Consider the following 22,360-nt stretch of genomic DNA (forward strand, 5'->3'; position numbering starts at 1 on the left):
TACAAAAACATGGATTTCATGGTGAAATCACATAAGATGCCATCAGTTGGTTCACTCACTGAAGCCAAATGTCGGAATCAGGTCAGGCAAGAGGTTGAAGAATACTTGGACCAGTTTAGACAGGTCTCTACCAAGGACTATCTTGAAGTGAATAGGAAGAACATACAAAAGTATGTTGGTGGCCCTATCCAAATCAATTCTATGATTCTCCTATTAAAGAAGGAAATTCAAACTAGCTCCAAATCAGTGTATCCGGATGCCATGGAGGCTATAATTTTCTTTCATCTCGATCCCTTCACACATAAGTCATCACCCAATACTAATCTTGGTACCATCATGTGACCGATAATATACAAGTCGAAGTTGTTGAGATGGATTTTCCCCAAACTCAAGATTTTCTTATTTGTCTTATTAGGATGTCTATTTATCTCTACCCATTTTTGTCCTATATGGGTATGAGTATATTGTAATATTCTTTTGTAATTAATTTTTAATTGGAATTCCAAGTGTCAATTATGGAATGTGAAGGGTCATTTTGTAAATAATTTGAAGAGTCATGAGGGAAGTCCAAGAGCCACAAAAGGGAAGTGAATAGTCACCCATTTTGTTATAAATATGTCCTCATAACTCATTTAAAGGGATTTGGGGAGCCAAGGTTTTTGCTAGGATTTTATCATAGAATCAATAGCTTGAGAGTTTTTTGAGAGCCTTGACGTCTCCATAGCATAGAGGAAGTACCTTTCTTTGGAGGATTAGGTGTATAATTTATCTGAATTGGATCGTTATATTTTTTTCATCCATATCGATGCATTTTGAGTGGAAAAAGTAGAGCAATCAACTCACGGGACCATTTTTACCGGTGGGACCCAGTTTGGCAAAACAAGGCTTGAAACCTTTCGGTAGCATTTTGAGGCATCAAAAGACATTTTTCTGGGGTAAAAAATTTCTTCTAAAGTGAAACACCTTTACATTCTATTATACACACAGAAAGATTTCTAACGGTGTAGGAATCACGTCAATTGGAGTCCGTATGCAAATGTTATGCCACTCAAAAGTTGACTTTCTCGTTTTCACACTTATAGTTCAGGAGGATTCCGCGTCAGCCCCCATTATTCATGGAAAAGGGGATAGCCACATTTTTTTATGTAAAATACTCTAGAATATTTTATCTTGTAACTCTAGTTAAGAGATGATGTAGTCCAACTTAACCACTAGTAGGTTATGGGGCTATGTTATAACCGAGCCACTAGGGAAAGAGACATTCCATTATTTCGAGAGAACTTTGTTCCATAGTTGAGAAAATATAGCGAAGAGAGATAGGAAGTAGAGAACACAGAGAGGATTTGTACATTATAGCAGCCCACAAGCCACAGACATTACTTATTTGTATCTGCAGCCAAATTTCCAGATAGAGAAAGAGAGCAAAGCGCCCTCACCTTCCAGTTGGGTTCTCTCTCGAAAGGTTTTCCTAAAGAGACTATCTTGTGTATTATGTGTGTGTGGGGTTATTTTTTTTTGTCTACTTTTCTGCTTTATTTACTTTTACATGCATGCACTAATTACAGTTAATTTTACATATCTAGAAATTAAATAAGACTGTAATAGTGTAGAATCTCAAATTTTTAATATAATATTATTAGATCTATTGTGACAAACTGTCGAGTGGAATGTCCACGGCGGTTTATGGATCAAGAATTCATGTTCCACTATTGAGGCTAGTCATTTGTTAGTGGTATATGTATGCTTGGAAATTTCACTTTAATAAAAGTTTAGAGTCGACACATTTTCATGCACATGTTTTGAATATAGTAGTACTATTCTTGTTATGTTTTCAACATATTTTATTTCACTTACGCTAACGCTTATGAACTATTTCGTTTGAATTAGTATCAATCTTGTTGAATGTGTGCTCTTGTTTATTTCTTACATGGTTAACTTGCGAACTATTTTGCAGGCTAACTTCTGATGTCTTTATGCTTGTGTGTTCCTTTTGTTGGAATTATGATTAATGTGTTTTACTTGATGGAAACCTACTTGATAAATATGTCAACATGATGATTGCAGGATGAGTATATAGGCTAGTACAGATATATTGGACAAAGTAATATCAGTTCAGAGAAGGAGGATTGATATAGGCAAAGTGTAAGAAAATATACGCTTGTCCTGTGAGAAAAGACGGTGTACATATGTGCAAAGTTATGTATGGTTTCTGCACCATGGTATTCTCAATACCAGGGGTCTTTACCATGTTATTATACCATAGTAATGAGTGTGATGAAAGATATTTGATCCCGTCAAAGAATATCGTCGGCATTATTAAGGGATTGACCTAAGGTATTGGATAAGGCCTAAGCTATATAAGGAGATGGAGATCAAAGTTCTATGTGTGAAAGTTATGGGTTATTGATGAATGGTTTTATCTAAAGTAGGTGTGCACCAAGGAACATGAAGGAGGTTCAGATTTAACAGAACTAAAAGCATTGTAGTGACTAATAAAATATGCTTGCTTGATCCTTTACGATTATGAATAACAATGATAAATATGTGATAGCAATGATATTATGACATGAACAAGTGATAGTGAGGGTTATGAAATATGGTTTGTGGTTTCAGCAAAAGAATGATTCAGTAATTACAGATCTGTATGCAGGTTTTCTTCAGAGAGGTCGCGTATGCGACATACACGAATCTTCTTCAGGGGCGTCATTGTTACACGTAATTTTTTTCGTATTAGGAAAATGACCATCAATATAGATCTTTCACTATCCATCAAAGTGTTCAAAAACATCCCCCTGAAAGGATAGAAACTAAACAATCCCAAAGAGAATGAAATTCGTGGATCTCAAGGCCCAAAAACACAATTTTGACCTCCTGTGCAATTACCTAGTGATTTTTTGCGCATACACAGAAGTTTCCATTACATTCCACACAAAAGTGCACCCTATCTTACACTGTGACCTACGCACATGACTCAATGGAAATACAATATTAAAAATTTAATTCTAGAAGCTTTGTTGGTCGAATATTTCCCAACTAACAACTTCGAATGGATGCTTACTCAACCTTGATCCCTCGCATCACGGAGCTACTTCCATCCCTTTGTGGATCCCCTATCCCACTATTTTTGGATCTCATCCCTTAGGAAGAGGATCCCAAACCTCCTCCTATCAGCCTATAAATCAAAATAAAACAAATTCCCATGAGGATGGTTCTTTTACTGTGTCAACCTAATTAAAAAATGAAACAAATACTTGAGAGGATGGTTCTTCTACTGTGTCAACCTCATTAAAAATGAAACAAGTGTCTGAGAGGATGGTTATGTTACTGTGTCAGCCTCATTAAAAAATGAAACAAGTGGCTATGAGGATAGCTATTTTATTGCGTCAACCTTGTTAAAAATGAAACAATTGACTGTGAGGATGGTTCCTTTACTATGTCAACCTCATTAAAAAATGAAATAAAGGTCCTCTAAGGATGGTTCTTTTGTTATGTCAACCTTGCTAAAAAATGAAACAAACTTTGAGCATAGTTATTTTCATTTCAAGCTCGCATAAAAATAAAACCAATTTATAAAATTCATGAGCATAGTTCTATTTTGAGCTCGTTAAAAAAGGAAACAAGTCCCTTTTTAAACCAAGTATTTTATGTTATTTTATCAATAAACCTTTGTTTCATTTGTCTAATAGTAATTTACCATTTACTTAAGCAAATCAAACAAAGCTTGGGGGGCATCTGCCTCTCCATGGGTACATTGTAATTATGTTTTGTGTGTGACAATTTTTTAGCATCTTTTTACATACATTTTAGCTAATGAAATGGCCATCAGCCTGGATCTTTCACTCTCCATCAAAGTGTTAAAAATCATCCCCTTGCAAGGCTAGAACCTAAACAATCCCAAAGACAATGAAATTCCTTGATCTCAAGGCCCAAAAACCTATTTTTGACTTCTTGCATAGTTCCCTAGTCAGTTTTTGCGCATACGCGGGAGTTTCCATTAGAATCTGCAAAAACGTGCACTCTTCCTTACACTGTGATCTGCGCACATGACTCAACGCAAGTAAAAAATAAAAAGTAAACTCTAGAAGCTTTGTTGGTTGAATCTTTCCCAACTAACAACTTCTAATGAGTTCTTACTCAAGCCTGATCCCTCTCATCATGGAGCTACTTCCCCCTCTTTGTGGATCCCCTATCCCACTATTTATGGATGTCATCCCTTAGGAAGAGGATCCCAAACACCCTCCTCTTAGACTATAATAAAACACAAGCCACAAGATTGGAGAGGACTATTGAAGGTAGGATTATGTTGTATAAATAAGTCTAGAAGGATTTTCATCCAAGGAGAAGGTTCAATATTGTGGGAAGAGGCTTGTAACATCAAGACGTCGAGGTTGTAAGTTTGTTCTCCATTTTATTTAATAAAAATCAATTTTTATTTCCTAATCATGTCTACTCTGATATCATTTGTTAGATTCCTTGATAACTCACATAGGTGAGGATTGGTTATTGATTCAATTTATGATATATGTTGAGTTAAGTATTTCATTTATCTTTCATTTTATACACTAGATGCTTTGATCCTTTGTGTGTTTTTGTTTATGGATATCTCCTTTGAAACATCATGGAGAAGCTATGGAAAGCTCTGGAACGATCTCTAAAGCATCAAGGAGAAGCCAACTATGGAAGGAATTAAAAGGACTTCAACAGGCACTTCGTTAAAATGGTAAGTGATCTATCATATATTACTTCTTTCAATCAATCCTAAGCTAAGGAAAGATAACAATTTTTTCTTGTTTTTTACTAGATTTCGTTTGAGATCTAGGGAGATCCATCTTGTCTGCAAGAGGGATTACTCCACCTAAAAAATTGGTGACTCCACTGGGGAGTGTCTCATTCTCCATCATTCTCTTTGTTTTAACTTTTGATTCTTTTGTCATAACCCTCTCTAAGTGTTTGGAAAATATTGAAAGACTGGATTTTATGATTTCTTTGGCATGTTTTTTTAACTTTTTTCTTAAGCTTTCCCGTTGTGCGCACTTTATTTTTTCTCACAAAGCATACTTCTGCGCAATTATCTTTTAGCAACAGTGTGTATACGCACTGAACTATACTAATTGCCTATGCACATGTGAATTTGTTTTGAAAATTTAAGCTTTCTCATTGCTGAGTCCATGAACTTTTGGTTGTTGCATTTAATTAGACCTATTTACTTTTTGGAAATGTCCTCTTTGTTTTTATTTGATGTTTTGGGTTTCCTTTTTGAAGTTTTTTTTTTTGTTTGCAATTTAGGGTTCAAGGTTTGATCTGGTTAATTACTGGTTAATAAGGAGAAGGATCAGTCATTGTTGAGATAGCTTGAGTCTATCCTTTTTTATGTAAAAAGATCAGATTGAGTACTTTGTTTTCTCAATTACAAAGTGTAATTGGTATTAGGAAAATTTATGATTTCTCAAGGAAACACTTGTGATTGGGAGTTTGTTGTTTTCTTAGAGTGAATATTGATTATTTCTCTCTATAAGACAACACAATCTTTTGCTTATAGTGATTTGTAACTTATTACGTCAAATTGAAATTGTGGCTTGTGTTTGTTGAAGGAGGAATTCATTGCTTGTTTTTGGGTATGTAAGAAGTTGTTAAGATCAAAAATTTTCTTCTTGTAACTTAGATTTTGAGGAGTTCAGGTTGCATTACTCGAAGAAGAGCCAAGAATCATGTATTATGCATTCTCTTTGATTTGTATCTTGAAAATGATTGATTGATTCTTGGATTTTTGAAAAGTTAATGAAACCTCTTCCCTCATTTTAGTTACAATTCATCGAAATGAAAAGATTACAATATCATATTCAATTGCATTAAGGTTTTGAGTCAAGTCATAACACCATCTGTTTCACGTCCATTTACCCTATGAGTAAGTAACATCTTTAAAAAACAATTCTATTAAAATCAATTTAGAAATTTTTATTATTTTAGGGCTCTTTTCCACCTACATTAGATCAGGTTGTAGGGCTTTAGAATAGGGAAGTGAGTTAACTTTCCAAATCTATAAACAAATATTAGAATTTTGTGTTAGGGAGTAAATGCATTCACTGCAATTTGACTCTAGGAAGCTCCCCTTACAAAGGAATTAAGCACGAAATCATGTCAAACCCAGTGGAGTCATCAACCCCACTGCATTGTCTATGGAAAAGTGATTTAAACATATTAAAAACGGTGCCAAAAGGTACTTAGGAGTCACTTGGAAGTAAACCTTACATTAACCATGTTGAGGAACTTTCAAGGGGATTAAGCTTTGTTACTCTGCCCTAGCGTGTATGTCTGATCTGCGATTGTCCTTCTAGGTTAAATTGTTTTAAGTGTTAACCTTAGAGACCATAATCTTAGGGCGATTAACCAAGGTGAAAACTGAAGGGAAGTTAATGTTGTACCTGAAATAAACATTGGCTAGACTCACTTGGAGCATTTTGGAGGGTATTCTTCATTCGAGATGGCATAAATGGATATTAATTGCACCAGATCATGTACATTAAGCAGGTTGTCAGCATAACTGGTCCCCCCCACTCTATCTGTAGCCACTTTTTACATTGATCTCTACGACATTGGGTTTCATCACCAACTAGTGATTTTGCTATGAAGAGTTTGTTTTCATGGCTTCGATCTTTATATTTATGGCACATGTTATTTGCTTGTTTTTTACTTTTTACAGACATTAGGTGTGGATTGCAATTTTGATTTATTAATGTTGGTAATAAATTTATCTAACTTGAATCTAATGAAAATAATACCGAAAGTTACCGATAAATAACCCCCTTTTAATGGGAATCCTAGTCCTTTTCCCGACATTGCAAATTTCGGTCCTTCTTATATGGCCACGTTGTCACCGGTGTAGTTGTTTTCAACTTCTTCGATCCCAAATACCCAAACTATTCCACCTCAATTGATTTTCTGACCTCAACCGAGTTCACCATCTCAGCATCACCAACCTCATGTTGACCATTTACCCTCTTCACCCAACATATCCTCCTCCCTTTCTTCTTCTGCACTTGGTAAAAGCCTTGATGTTAGTAATTAGGTGACTAAGAAGAAGAAGAAAGGGAAGAATAAGAAGAAGAAGCAAGAGAAGAAACAATTCAACGAACCAACCATGGCTGTAGGTATTGGTAATTTTGAGGAAACTTCCAACATGCATCGCAAGCCCAAATACCCTTGAAACCTTTGTAAGGGCGGCCACTTCCTTATCAATTATCCTAGTATTCCTAAGGTCTTCGAAGTATGGTCACAAAATTATTATCAACATATTTTTGATCCATTGACCAAATTTTTGTGAGTTTCCCGAGAAAAATATTAAACTTAGGTTTCCTTGTTGGTTATGAAAAGGGATCCACCATATTCAATTTTTCACTCATATCATGGATGAAGCCTCTGAATTGGAAAAAATTATTGTTTGACAACAACAACTTCCAAATGGTTACCATAAGATTTCTCCCAACCTACTATCAGTTAACGAAGTGACTGATCTAATTCCAAGTAAAATAAATCTCACTCTTCCATTGGAGAGTGAAAAACATATCACTCAGGTTGATGAAACATTGGTTGATCAAGTGGTCGACTCGATTCCATCTTCGGTCAATCCTACTCTCCCTTTAGAAAGTGAAATGAATAATGCTCAGCTTCTTCTTGTTACTTTAGATTCTTCTACACATGGGGGAATTTCACGTGTTTCCATTGATCCCCATCCAAGTTATGACACTATCTCCTTTGATTGGAGTATACTGGCAGGACCTCATCTTCCTTCTTGCACCCCTTTCGAAATCATTGTGAAAGTGTATGGTAATAATGTGCGATGCATATATGTAGATGAAGGTGCTTCTGTCAATATTTTATCCTCATCTGCTTGGCAAGCTTTGGGTTCCCCTCATCTTGTGCCTGTTACACATAATCTTTTGTTTTTTAACATAACCATCAATGAAACTTCAGGGATCCTTCATAAGTTACCTATTACTTTGGAAGGAGAGACTGCCTTTATTGATCTTATGGTAGTCTGAGGCCCCTTGGATTTCAATTTTTTCCTTGGAAAGGCTATGTCTATGCCATGAAAGTTGTCATGTCCACACTCTTTCGAGTGATGTCTTTCCCTCACAGTGGAAATATTGTGACGATTGACTAGCTTTCATTCATTGGTCTTGATTCAAGTACTAGCCATATGGAATCCCTAAATGTTCCTTACATTAAAGTGTTATTCACCCCACCATGAGTTAAGTATGTGGTAACCATTCCCATGTTTTCAGTTACCGATGCAAGCGATCCTCTCACTGTTTTCTTGACTTCTTATGAATTAGAACAAGTAATTGACATAGGGAACCTTATGGGGGAATTTGAAATGGATTTTCTTACCCCTTTTGATTCTCTTCACATGTCTTCTTTCCAAAGAACTATTCTTCCTTCTGATGAAGATCTCTTGGAAGCCATGGTCAGGAAGTATCCCTTTGAACATGTTTCTTCCAAATGGAATCAATTATCCAGGTGACTATGAGGATAATTATTTTATTGTTTCAACCTCATTAAAAGAATGAAACAATTCACTCAAGAGATGGTTCTTTTACTGTGTTAACCTCATAGAAAAATGAAACAGGTTCTTACGAGCACAACTATTTTTGTTTCAAGCTCGCATAAACAGGAAACAACCCCTAAGGATGATCCTTTCACTAGGCCAACCTCATTAAAAAATGAAACAAATACCCATGAGGATGGTTCTTTTGCTATCACAATCTCATTAAAAAATGAAACAAATTCCCATGAGGATGGTTCTTTTACTGCGTCGACCTTGTTAAAAAATTAAACAAATACTTGAGAGGATGGTTCTTCTACTATGTCAACCTCGTTAAAAATGAAAAGTGCAGACGATGCTTCTATTATTGTGTCAACCTCGTTAAAAGATGGAACAAGTGGGTTTGAAGATAGTTCTTTTATTGTGTCAACCTCGTTAAAAAATGAAACAATTCACTGTGAGGATGGTTCTCTCAATGTGTCATCCTCATTAAAAAATGAAATAAATTTCCCCTAAGGATGGTTCTTTTGTTATGTCAACCTCGCTAAAATATGAAACAAACTTTGAGCATAGTTATTTTAATTTCATGCTCGCATAAAAATAAAACCAATTTATAAAATTCATGAGCATAGTCCTATTTCAAGCTCGTTAAAAGATGAAACATGTCCCCTTTTAAGCTTAGTCTTTTATGTGATTTGATCAATAAACCTTTATTTCATTTTCTTAATAGTAATTTATCATTTACTTAAGGAGATCAATTTACCATTTTGTGCGTGACAATTTTTTAGCATCTTTTTACAATTTTTTTCTTCTTCTCTTTCTTATCTTGTGTTACATTTGATTATTGATGCATTGGCTAATTAGTAACATCTGGAAAAATTAAAAATAATGTTCATCCATATATTGTACAAGATAAGCTAAGATAAAAGTAGTAGTTTTCTTTAGTTAAAATATCTGTAAAAGGTGTGGCTTTACAAAATGTCATCCAAGACATGAGGCCCCATGGCCTTTATTATAAGAACATGTTGATACATAATCAAAAGTAAAATCTAGTCATAGGACTAGAAGCTACACATGATGTTCATGGTAGCAGATAATAGCACAAGCTACTCGTCATAGCAAGCAACTAACTGGTCCAAGGACCCGCACAGTATGCCTCTGATAGCGAAGGGGAAAGTCATTAATCCCAACATCAGGGATGTCTAGGGTCAACCTCTCTAGGTTGTGCTCTAGCTAAGATAAATCTTCTGTTGCATTGGGGTTCTGTACTACGTGAGCTGCTAGCTACTCACCACTTCTATAGAAATGGCATAGTCCTTCTGGTCTCACCAGAATGACATATGCATGATCATTTCGAATAGTTATTTTTGGATGCCAAAAAAAATAAATTGAAAAGAACAAAACAACCAAAATGAGAAATTTTTACCTATGTCACCCCACTGCATTCCAACCGGTAGTGGGATATCTGGATCACCTATGTAATCCATGATTTCATATGCAAAGTCCTCGATCATAACGATCGGATGTTCCAACCATCCAAATAAATCAAGAGTATATTAAACAATTGAGCCATCACCACCTCCCTGTCGTGCCATCAATGTGGTCTTGCTGATCTATGGCTACCTCTAGGGAAAGAAGGGGGATCCTCTCTAGAGAGAATGAGATAACAAAGGGACCATACTCAATTTTTTTGAGTTTTCTAATTTTCAGTCTAGTTAGTTGCCCTTTCAGGTCGACAACTACCCCTTCACACTAGTTGAATATCGTAGGCTACAATCACTCTACATAAATTTTCATCTGAGCTTTGGTGAGTAAGTGAAGTGTTGCACTTCGACATAATCATGCAACATTAAAGACGATAGTCCTCAAAGGGAGCCTCTCAATGGGATTTATATTAATTTTTCCGTCTTTGAGTTCGATTCTTGGAAAACAATGTTGAACTAGGTAAGTAGCAGTTGTTTCACCACCTCGTCTATGGCTATACAAAGAAATGTCAACTCAATGGCGTGGGAGCCCAGTCAAGAAATAGATTTCGTCATCATTTATCATGAGTATATGATCTCCAATAAGGAAGCACTCTTCTTGTACATTCAATTTTATCACCATCCATTCTAGCAAATCTAGCTGGGTTGTCATGCCTGGTATTGTGAAAATTTGTACATGCCATAGTTTCTCAGAGTCTGTAATGTTTTTGGGTTATTTGCTTCTTTTTTACTTTTTACAGACATTAGGTGTGGATTGAGATTTTGATTTATTAATGTTGGTAATAAATTTATCTAACTTGAATCTAATGGCAATAATACCAAAAGTTACCGATAAATAGCCCCCTTTTAATGGGAATCCTAGTCCCTTTCCCGAAATTGCAAATTTCAGTCCTTCTTATATGGCCACGTTGTCACCGGTGTAGTTGTTTTCAACTTCTTCGATCCCAAATACCCAAGCTATTCCACCTCAATTGATTTTCTCACCTCAACCGAGTTCACCATCTCACCATCACCAACCTCATGTTGACCATTTACCCTCTTCACCCAACATGTCCTCCTCCCTTTCCTCTTCTGCACTTGGTAAAAGCCTTGATGCTAGTAATTAGGTGACTAAGAAGAAGAAGAAAGGGATGAATAAGAAGAAGAAGCAAGAGAAGAAACAATTCAGCGAACCAACCATGGCTGTAGGTATTGGTAATTTGAGGAAACTTCCAACATGCATCGCAAGCCCAAATACCCTTGAAACCTTTGTAAAGGTGACCACTTCCTTATCAATTGTCCTAGTATTCCTAAGGTCTTGGAAGTATGGTCAAAAAATTATTATCAACATATTGATGATCCATCGACCAAATTTTTGTGAGGTTCCCGAGAAAAATAGTAAACGTAGGTTTCCTTGTTGGTTATGAAAAGGGATCCATCATATTCAATTTTTCACTCATATGGACGAAGCCTCTAAATTGGAAAAAAATATTGTTTGACAAAAACAACTTCCAAATGGTTACCATAAGCTTTCTCCCAACCTACTGTTAGTTAACGAAGCGACTGATCTAATTCCAAGTAAAATAACTCTCACTCTTCCATTGGAGAGTGAAACACATATCACTCAGGTTGATGAACCATTGGTTGATCAAGTGGTCGAATCGATTCCATCTTCGGTCAATCCTACTCTCCCTTTAGAGAGTTAAATGAATAATGCTCAGTTTCTTCTTGTTACTTCAGATTCTTCTACACATGGGGGAATTTCACCTGTTTCCATTGATCCCCCTCCAAGTTATGACACTATCTCCTTTGATTGGAGTAGAGTGGCAGAACCTCATCTTCCTTCTTCCACCACTTTCCAAATCATTGTGAAAGTGTATGGTAATAATGTGCGATGCATATATGTAGATGAAGGTGCTTCTGTCAATAGTTTATCCTCATTTTCTTGGCAAGCTTTGGGTTCCCCTCATATTGTGCCTGTTACACAAAATATTTTGTTTTCTAACATAACCATCAACGAAACTTCAGGGATCCTTCATAAATTACCTATTACTCTGGAAGGAAAGACTGACTTTATCGATCTTATGGTAGTCTGAGGCCCCTTGGAATTCAATTTTTTCCTTGGGAAAGACTATGTATATGCCATGAAAGTTGTCATGTCCACACTCTTTTGAGTGATGTCTTTCCCTCATAGTGGAAATATTGTGACGATTGACTAGCTTTCATTCATTGGTCTTGATTCAAGTACTAGCTATCTGGAATCCCTAAATGTTCCTTATATTAAAGTGTTATTCACCCCACCATGAGTTAAGTATGTGGTAACCATTCCCATGTTTTCAGCTACCGATGCAAGCGATCCTCTCACTGTTTTCTCGACTTCTTATGAATTAGAACAAGTAATTGACATAGGGAACCTTATGGGGGAATTTGAAATGGATTTTGTTACCCCTTTTGATTCTCTTCACATGTCTTCTTTCCAAAGAGCTATTCTTCCTTCTGATGAAGATCTCTTGGAAGCCATGGTTAGGAAGTATCCCTTTGAACGTGTTTCTTCCAAATGGAATCCATGATCCAGGTGACTATGAGGATAATTATTTTATTGTTTCAACCTCATTAAAAAAATGAAACAATTCACTCAAGAGATGGTTCTTTTACTATGTTAACCTCATAAAAAATTGAAACAGGTTCTTACGAGCACAATTATTTTTGTTTCAAGCTCGCATAAACATGAAACAACCCCTAAGGATGATTCTTTCACTGGGTCAACCTCATTAAAAAATGAAACAAATACCCATGAGGATGGTTCTTTAGTTCTCACAAACTCGTTAAAAAATGAAACAAATTCCCATGAGGATGGTTCTTTTACTACGTCGACCTCGTTAAAGAATTAAACAAATACTTGAGAGGATGGTTCTTCTACTATGTCAAACTCGTTAAAAATGAAAAGTGCAGAGGATGCTTCTATTACTGTGTCAACCTCGTTAAAAGATGAAACAAGTGGGTTTGAAGATAGTTCTTTTATTGTGTCAACCTCGTTAAAAAATGAAACAATTCACTGTGAGGATGGTTCTCTTAATGTGTCATCCTCATTAAAAAATGAAATAAATTTCCCCTAAGGATGGTTCTTTTGTTATGTCAACCTCTCTAAAAAATGAAACAAACTTTGAGCATAGTTATTTTCACTTCATGCTTGCATAAAAATAAAACCAATTTATAAAATTCATGAAAATAGTCCTATTTCAAGCTCGTTAAAAGATGAAACATGTCCCCTTTTAAGCTCAGTCTTTTATGTGATTTGATCAATAAACCTTTATTTCATTTTCTTAATAGTAATTTATCGTTTACTTAAGCAGATCAATTTACCATTTTGTGCGTGACAATTTTTTAGCATCTTTTTACAATTTTTTTCTTCTTCTCTTTCTTATCTTGTTTTACATTTGATTACTGATGCATTGGCTAATTAGTAACATCTGGAAAAATTAAAAATAATGTTCATCCATATATTGTACAAGATAAGCCGAGATAAAAGTAGTAGTTTTAATTAGTTAAAATATCTGTAAAAGGTGTGGCTTTACAAAATTTCATCCAAGACATGAGGCCCCATGGCCTTTATTATAAGAACATGCTGATACATAATCAAAAGTAAAATCTAGTCGTAGGACTAGAAGCTACACATGATGTTCATGGTAGTAGATAATAGTGCAAGCTACTCGTCATAGCAAGCAACTAATTGGTCCAAGAACCCGCACGGTGTGCCTCTGATAGCGAAGAGGAAAGTCATTAATCCCAACATCTGGGATGTCTAGGGTCAACCTCTCTAGGTTGTGCTCTAGCTAAGACAAAGCTTCTGTTGCATTGGGGTTCTGTACTACGCGAGCTGTTGGCTACTCACCACTTCTATAGAATTGGCATATTCCTTCCGGTCTCACCAGAATGACATATGCATGATCATTTTGAATAGTTATGTTTGGATGCCAAAAAATAAAATAAAAATTGAAAAGAACAAAACAACCAAAATGAGAGATTTTTACATATGTCACCCCACTGCATTCCAACCGGTAGTGGGATATCTAGATCACCTATGTAATCCATGCCTTCATATGCAAAGTCCTCGATCATAACGATTGGATGTTCCAACCATCCAAAGAAATCAAGAGTATATTAAATAGTTGAGCCATCACCACTTCCATGGCGTGCCATCAATGTGGTCTTCCTGCATCTATGGCTACCTCTAGGGAAAGAAGGGGGATCCTCTCTAGAGAGAATGAGATAGCAAAGGCACCATACTCAATTTTTTTGAGTTTTCTAGTTTTCAGTCTAGTTAGTTGCCCTTTCAGGTCGGCAACTACCCCTTCACACTAGTTGAATATTGTAGGCTACAAGCACTCTACACAAATTTTCATCTGAGCTTTGGTGAGTAAGTGAAGTGCTGCACTTCGACATAATCATGCAAGATTAAAGACGATAGTCCTCAAAGGGATCCTCTCAATGGTTTTTATATTAATTTGTCTGTCTTTGAGTTCGACTCTTGGAAAACAATGTTGCACTAGGTAAGTGGCAGTTGTTTCACCACCTCGTCTATGGCTATACAAAGAAATGTAAACTCAATGGCTTGGGAGCCCAGTCAAGAAATAGGTTTCATCATCATCTATCATGAGTCTATGATCTCCAATAAGGAAGCAATCTTTTTGTACATTCAATTTTCTCACCATCGATTCCAACAAATCTAGTTGGGTCGTCATGCGTGGTATTGTGAAAAATTTGTACAGGCCATAGTTTCTCAGAGACTGTAATGTTTTTGGATGGTTGAAAGTAGCCACATCCTGTTCATCATGTTCATGCTCTCTCCACTCCATTTTTGTAAATCAAAACCCTACAAATAATCATGGAGAATCATTAGAAAACCTTGTGGTGATTTTTTGCAAAAAATTTGGGCATTTTTCATAAATTTTTCAAAGACCTCAGTGCTGTGTGTATCTGCCTTCTAAGACCAGTGCATATTTGTGTATTTCTAGCTTTAGAAATCATACATATCTCGTTTTAACATATAAAATAATTGGTCGGTGTGCGCAAGCCTGATGAAGAGAAACTGCACACACCGAGGGTGGTTTTTGAATTGATGAAACCCCCCAAAAAACCTAAATATATAGTGAAAAGAAAAATAAGAGAAATGAAAACAAATATTTCTGAGAGATCATTTACCTAGAGAAAACAACGTGTGATTTCGTCCAACGGTTTTCCCAGAATCTAACTTTGATGTTTTTGTTGAAAAATGCAGTCAAGCACTCTCAAATGGTAAAAAACATCAATGGTGATTTTTTTTATTATTATTTTTGGAATTTTATAAGTTTTTTAGACCCATTAAAATATTAGTTTTTATCTATTAGCCTCTAGAATCCAAATTATTTAATGTTTTTACTATATTTTTGAGCAGTTACAATAATTTTTGAGTTTAAATGTGCAGAACACAGGTTATTTAGGAAAATGAATCATTTTGGTGATGAGTACATTTTTATCACTTTTTCGAACTCATTAAAAAATTACGAAAAAAAAGAGAAACCCAAGAGTTCTCTTTAAAGCCATTTTCAAACTCCCTAAACATGAAAATATGACCAAGTACTTGACTATTCGAACTCGTAAAAGTAAATGAACAATAATTTATTCAGTATAAGTTTACCCCTTTTACTGACTGAACTAGAATATTTATGAAAATGGTATTCATTGACTAATCATGGTCAATAGAGTTCTCTCCCACATTATTTTTCCCTTTTCTGGGCTTGAGAGACTAAATTTACGAAAAAGGAGAATGTGGAGCTTACTTATGTTTTTCTCCTGACTCCCAAAAAATGAAAAATGTCGAGCTTTACTTTATCCAAGCTTGTTAAAATTTTACGTTGAAAGAAATGAATGAGTTTTCTTTTCATGTCTTTTCAAACTTTTTAAACATGAAAATGACATCGAGTTACCCCTTCACTGGACTCACTAAAGATAAATAATGTAGGACTCGTTAATCACAATGAGACAATACCACTCCTTCCTAAGGTTCATTAAAAAATACTCTGAAGGATGATCTTACAGGACAAGTAGATGTCATCCTCCTCAATATTTCCAAAAATAAAGACGTACTTTCTAGTAATGGTGGAGAGAAATTTGGAAAGAACGTTTGTTTTTATATTTTAAAAGGCAGTATGTCACTCTTGAACATGACACACCATCACTTTTGTGTCTAATTTGGGAAATCCATTTGTCTTTCAGTTGACCATACCTCATTAAAAGTCTTCAATTGGTTTGCGTATTATTTTTTAGTCAAATATTGCCAAGTCAAAATATTGTGTCACCAATATGTTCAAGAGAAGTCTAACCTCAGTCAAAATTACCTTGCAATGCATATCCTTCAATCACAATGACCATCCCTGAGCCAATCCTGGATTACTCCAAATTGTTGTTCTTAAAAGCTTGACATGAGTTTTGTATCGTAGGTCGTCCTATAATGGGTCGCTTTCTATCAACTTCAAATCACAATCTAGGAAGTTGATCTAGAAACCTTCTTCAGTACCTTGGAGCTTGCATGCCTTAATGGCAGGTTTCTCTCCTTCAAAAACAGGCAATCATCATTGACCTTTGATCGAATGATTCTATGTGTGTTTGACTTCAACACATCTATTCACACTTCATATATTTTACTGGAAGTACCTTGATAATCATTGTGATTATTGGTGGTTTCTCTTGTGCTTGTCAATGGTTCACATCATTGACTGGTAATCAAGTGGTTTCTACCATGTTCAACTACGAGACATTCACTCACATGGCTAGATTCATACTATGGATTGAGAGATGGAGATAAAGACCCTGGATCTAGTATCCATCTAGGGTGCATGGAGTTATTAAATATTCATGATTGTAGACATAGATCAATTGATGGTTGCATCCATACTATGTCATCTATTGACATGGATCTTCAGATTAACTTTTGTACTCATTCTTGAGACATTTATGGTCTGAGTATGGGAATCCATACCTCAACGATGATTTCATATCTCATTGTAACATTTGATTTATTATATCCAGTCTCTGACTGCAGTTTATAACCCAAACCTTGGCATGATAAATCGCTTTAGTCATTAAACTTCTTTTCTAACTTTACACTTTAGGGGGAAATCTATTACACATCATTTTTTGCATTAGGAAAATGACCATATGTCTAGATATTTCACTACCAATAAAAGTTTCCAAAACATCACCCTACAAGGCTAGAACCTAAAAAATCCAAAATAGAATGAAATTCCTAGCTCAGGGCCCAAAACCCTATTTTTGGCTTCCTATGCAGTTCCATAATGAGTTTTTTGACATACCCAAATGTTTCCATTAGATCTATGCAAAAGAGCGATTTTCCTTACACTATGACATGTGCACATGACTCAACAAAACAAAAAAATGAAAATTAATGTATAGAAGCTTTGTTGGTGAAATATTTCCTAAAAAATAGTTTCAAATGGGTGCTTACTCAAGCCTCAGCCCTCCCATCATCGAGTTACTTCCCCCTCTTTGTGGATTCCCTATCCCACCATTTGTGGATCTCATCCCTTAGGAAGAGGCTCCCAGACCTCCTCCTCTTGGCCTATAAATCAAACACAGGCCACATGATTGGAGAGGACTATTGAAGATAGGCTTATGCTATAGAAATAAGGCTAGAAGGATTTTCATCCAAGGAGAAGGTTGGAGATTCTAGGAAGAAGCTTGTACCATCAAGGAATTAAGGTTGTAATTTTGTTCTCCCTTTTATGTAGTAAAAAGAAACTGTTCTTTCCTAATCATGTCTATTATAATATCATTTGTGAGATTCCTTGATCACTCACATAGGTTATGATTGGTTATTGATTCAATTTATGATATATGTCGAGTTAAGTATTTCTTTTATATTTCATTCTATACACTAGAGGTATTGATACTTTATGTGTTTTTGTTTATGCAGATCTCCTTCGAAACATCATGGAGAAGTTGTGGAAAGAATTGGAATTGTCTCTAAAGCATCAAGGAGAAGCCAAATGTTGAAGGAATTAAAAGTAATTCAATAGGAACTTCGTTAAATCAGTAAGTGATCTCTCGCATATTACTTGTTTCAATTAATCACAAGGTAAGGGAAGGTAGCAGTTCTCTTTGTGTTTGTTACTAGATTTTTTTTGAGATCTAGGGAAATCCATCTTATCCGTAAGAGGGATTAGTCTGCCTAAAAGTCACATATACATTCTGCAAAAGTTCAGAATCTGTACGCAGGTGTCAAGTATTAAAAGTTCGTAGATACGCGAGTGTTCTTTATAAGAGTCGCATACAACTGCTAGGGTTTTGAAGAATTAACTGTTAATGATGGTTGATTAGTTCGGTTATGTTTGTTTTTGCTTGTCAATGATGTATCTCTCATAATGATCTATGTTTGACAGTACTGGTTGGGTTGAACTAATTGTGGAATGAAATGTTAAGTGATGCTGCTGCTATATAATGATCTGTAATTGGTTTTGTGAACTGTGATGGGTGTAGTATGTGATACAACGATTGTTTCATTGTGACAGTGATTTCGATTCAAGTATCAGTATTTTTGAGATCCATATGAGGGTATTTATTAGAAGTGTGTACATATGTAGGTATGATTAAGAATAATAGAGTATACAATCTAAAGTATGCTTAATGCGGGTTTGCAGTGGCAGGGGTTGGTTTCTATGATGGGTAACAATGTTTTGGCTTGGTATATTGATGAGTAGTTATGGATTGGTATGACCTGTTCTGATCTAGTTGCATTGGCTACATCAATTGATTTGATGATTCAGTTGGTTGAGAGCTTGAGTAATTGATTTCAAAATAATTGAAAGTGGATCAAGTATGAAACATTCTGAATAGTGATCCATAAGAGTTGAGCATACAGTCTTCAGAAAGGGGGTTTTACCTCCCTTCCAGTAGGAGCTAGAAAACGAGAGAAGGTTGCATCCTTCTACAGGTAGGAACCTGCGTACTAGTTAATTTTTTCATGAGTACAAGATTGTAAAAATATTTTTTATTATTATATAAAATAAGAGAAAGATGACAATAGCGGTGGTTCTCTCCCACATTGTATTTCCACATAAAATCCTGGTGTTCATGTGTGTTGATGTGTTTCTTATGTGGAGTTGATGTATATGGTATTTAATGCTCATAGTTTATTCTTAATACATTTTTAATGAAGTAATGATGTTCTAGTTAAATATTAACATATGATGTATCATATGTAAAGTTAATTAACTTGATATACACAGTTTGCTTTCATCATAGTTGTGTACATATGCGGGTTCTTTGAATAGCAGTCATGTATGGAAAGTAGAATAAGAAAAGTAAATTTGAATTAAGTTTTAAAATATTGATTCACCCCCTCTGGCACAGAGTATTTTTTCTAACAATTGGTATCAGAGCAAGTCCTTCAGAAGAGGCTTGATCGCTTCAATGAAGATTCATCAAGATGAGTATTCAAGAGGGAGTAACATCTATTAGGACACCATTGTTTAATGGATCCAACTTGGTTTACTGGAAAGTGTGAAAAGTATCTTATGTGCAGTCGCTTGGAGCTAATGTTTGGGGAATCGTTGAAGGAGACTATTAGTATCCATCCTCCATTCCCACAGATGAAGTAGAAAAAAAAATGAGACCAATGCAAAGGGTTTCAACGCTCTGTTGGGAAGCTTGGAAGAATCATAATTTGTAGAGGTCATGTAGCTAAATACTACAAAGGCCATATGTGACAAGGTCATTCAAAGCTATGAAGGTGACACTAAGCTAAAGAGTGCCAAACCTCAAACATTTTGAATTCAATATGAAACCCTCATAATGCATATTGATGAAAGTATTACAAGTTCCTTTCTTAGGGTAGATGATATAGTTAATTCAAAGAGAAATCTTGGTGATGAAGTAAAAGAATTAATTCTCATTGAGAAAATCCTAAGATCTCTAACCCCAAAATTTGATTCAAAAGTTTCTTCCATTGAAGAAATGCAAGATTTGAAGAACATTAATGTTGAACAACTTCATGGGATCTTAACAACTTATGAAATGAGAAAAGGGGGTACTTCAGATATCAGAGAAGAAACATTCAAAGCTACTTATGAAGGAAAATAAAAGGATGAAATTAAGGAATCTAGTTATGTATCAGATGAAGAAGAGGTGAACTTTGTAAAGAAACTCCAAGTAGGAATTGGCAAATTTAGAGGTAATCTACCTTTCAAATTTTTTCTTGTGGAAGAGTTTTTCATTATGTTGTGTTGACGGTGTTGGACCCTCCAACATTTAGGGTATCTCCCTGATATGAAGTCCCAACTAGACGTCATACCGTTTGGTGTAGGAGTCCCATCCGTTACGATGGCCTAGTTACCATTATCTTAAAGATATCCCTTAGCTCTTGCTTGGCATCACATGAGAGTGGTATACTTGGTGTTCGTACAGTGAGGTCCATGTGCCTCATGAGTGCTTAGTGTCACTTGTATCAAGTTATTTCACTGTAGAGGGAGAGGGTGAAAGTGAGCCCCAAGTCGAAAGGGAATAGTCCCAACTCTATTAGAGACACACAACCCAACAGGACATGTGCAACTTCCAGTGGAGTAGTCCACATGGATGTGGCAGTCACAAACACAATGTGAACATATAGCACGTACAACAACCAGCAGAATAGTCCACAAAAGTGCGAAAGTAATTATAACAAGTTTACCAGAATGATTTTGTCGAGTGTCTGACGGAGTAGTCCACACAGGTGAAACAATGTTAACCACTGATACAACACATTTCCAACATCATATGCACTAAAACAACCGAAATAGTTCAGCTGTCTTAATACATGTTAAAGAAACATGCATTACAAGCATCCAAAGAATAGTCTTACAAACAAATACAATACATGTGTGAATGCAAATTTCTCCTTCCTACACATAAGAGCTCTCACGAAATTTATTTGTGCAATATACCCTTATATTGGTATTTTTTTAATTAATTATCAACTTTACCATTGCTTGCACTTCCACACTCCACACAATCAAAGAAAAGCATTTGTAAATGAAATTAATTATTATTTGTTATGAACAACACTTTAACAAACTCCCTCGCACACAATTTCTTTGCACACCCTTTCTCCTACACTTCCTGCACACCCTTTCTCTGCACAACAAAATAGTAGCAGTTTCATAATAAATTAATATATAAAATATTTGTACACATATTTTTCAGAACACATCCCATCCCCAACTTACATAAGGGACCTACAACCTCGTTAGTTCGGGCATCATTGGGCATAGCACTAACCAATCAAATTAGCCTTTCTTTGTCTATGCCTCGACTCTACATATTAAATTAGCCTTCTGCAGAGGAAGAAATCCAACTTTACCATCACTTTCACTTCTACACCCCACGCAATCAAATAAAAGCATTTGTAAATCAAACTAACTATGAGTTTTTATGAACAACTCTTTAACAAACTCCCTCACACACAATTTCTTAGCACACGCTTTCTCCCACACAATCTTTCTCCACACAAAAAAATAGTATTAGTTTCATATTAAATTAATATATAAAAGCTTCATTTACATATTTGTTCAGAACACACCATCCTTCTCGCCCCCCCTGCTTGCGTAAGGGACTTTCAACCTTGTCAGTTCTTGCATCATTGGGCATAGCAATAACCAACGAAATTGGCCTTTTTTGTCTACTAGCATATACTATTAATTCATGGTTGGTGGCATTAGTTAGGGAATACTTTAGTGTATCCTGATATTTTTAGGTTGAAAATTTTATTTGATTTTCATAGTTATTATAATCAAATTAAAATTATAAAATTTCAACATGTTAAGTTAGTTTTAGGTATTTCTCATTTAATATAGTCGATAAGGTATTTCTTATTTAATATAGTTGATAGAGATAATTTTTCATTGTAAATTTATGCAAAACAGTTTTATTATAAGAATTACAATTATGATATTTTCTCACTAAAATTACAATTGTGATGTTTTTTTTTCCTATTATGGTACATTGCAATTTCTAAAAATTGAAATAGAAAATCGAGATGGTTTTTTTTTTCCAATTTAAAATTTAAAACATTCAAACTTAGTTTTTGAGCCATGAACCTGATGAACATTTGTGAATTTCCTACCTATATGGTCTTCATAAAAATAAAGTTTTATGAATGAACTATACCATATGTAGTCTCCAAACTTATCAACAATATCCTAAGATGATTTCCCAATGGGTAGACAAGAAACAACACTATGGAATAATTGAATAAAAAAATGTGCATACTTGGTTCCTAATAATTGGGACGATATATCTTTTCCATATAAGCCTTGAATGTTAT

The sequence above is a fragment of the Pinus tabuliformis genome, chromosome 6 (genome assembly GCF_031772625.1).
Source record: "Pinus tabuliformis cultivar Carrire ecotype Pingquan chromosome 6, CPIR1, whole genome shotgun sequence".
NCBI lineage: Eukaryota > Viridiplantae > Streptophyta > Pinopsida > Pinales > Pinaceae > Pinus > Pinus tabuliformis.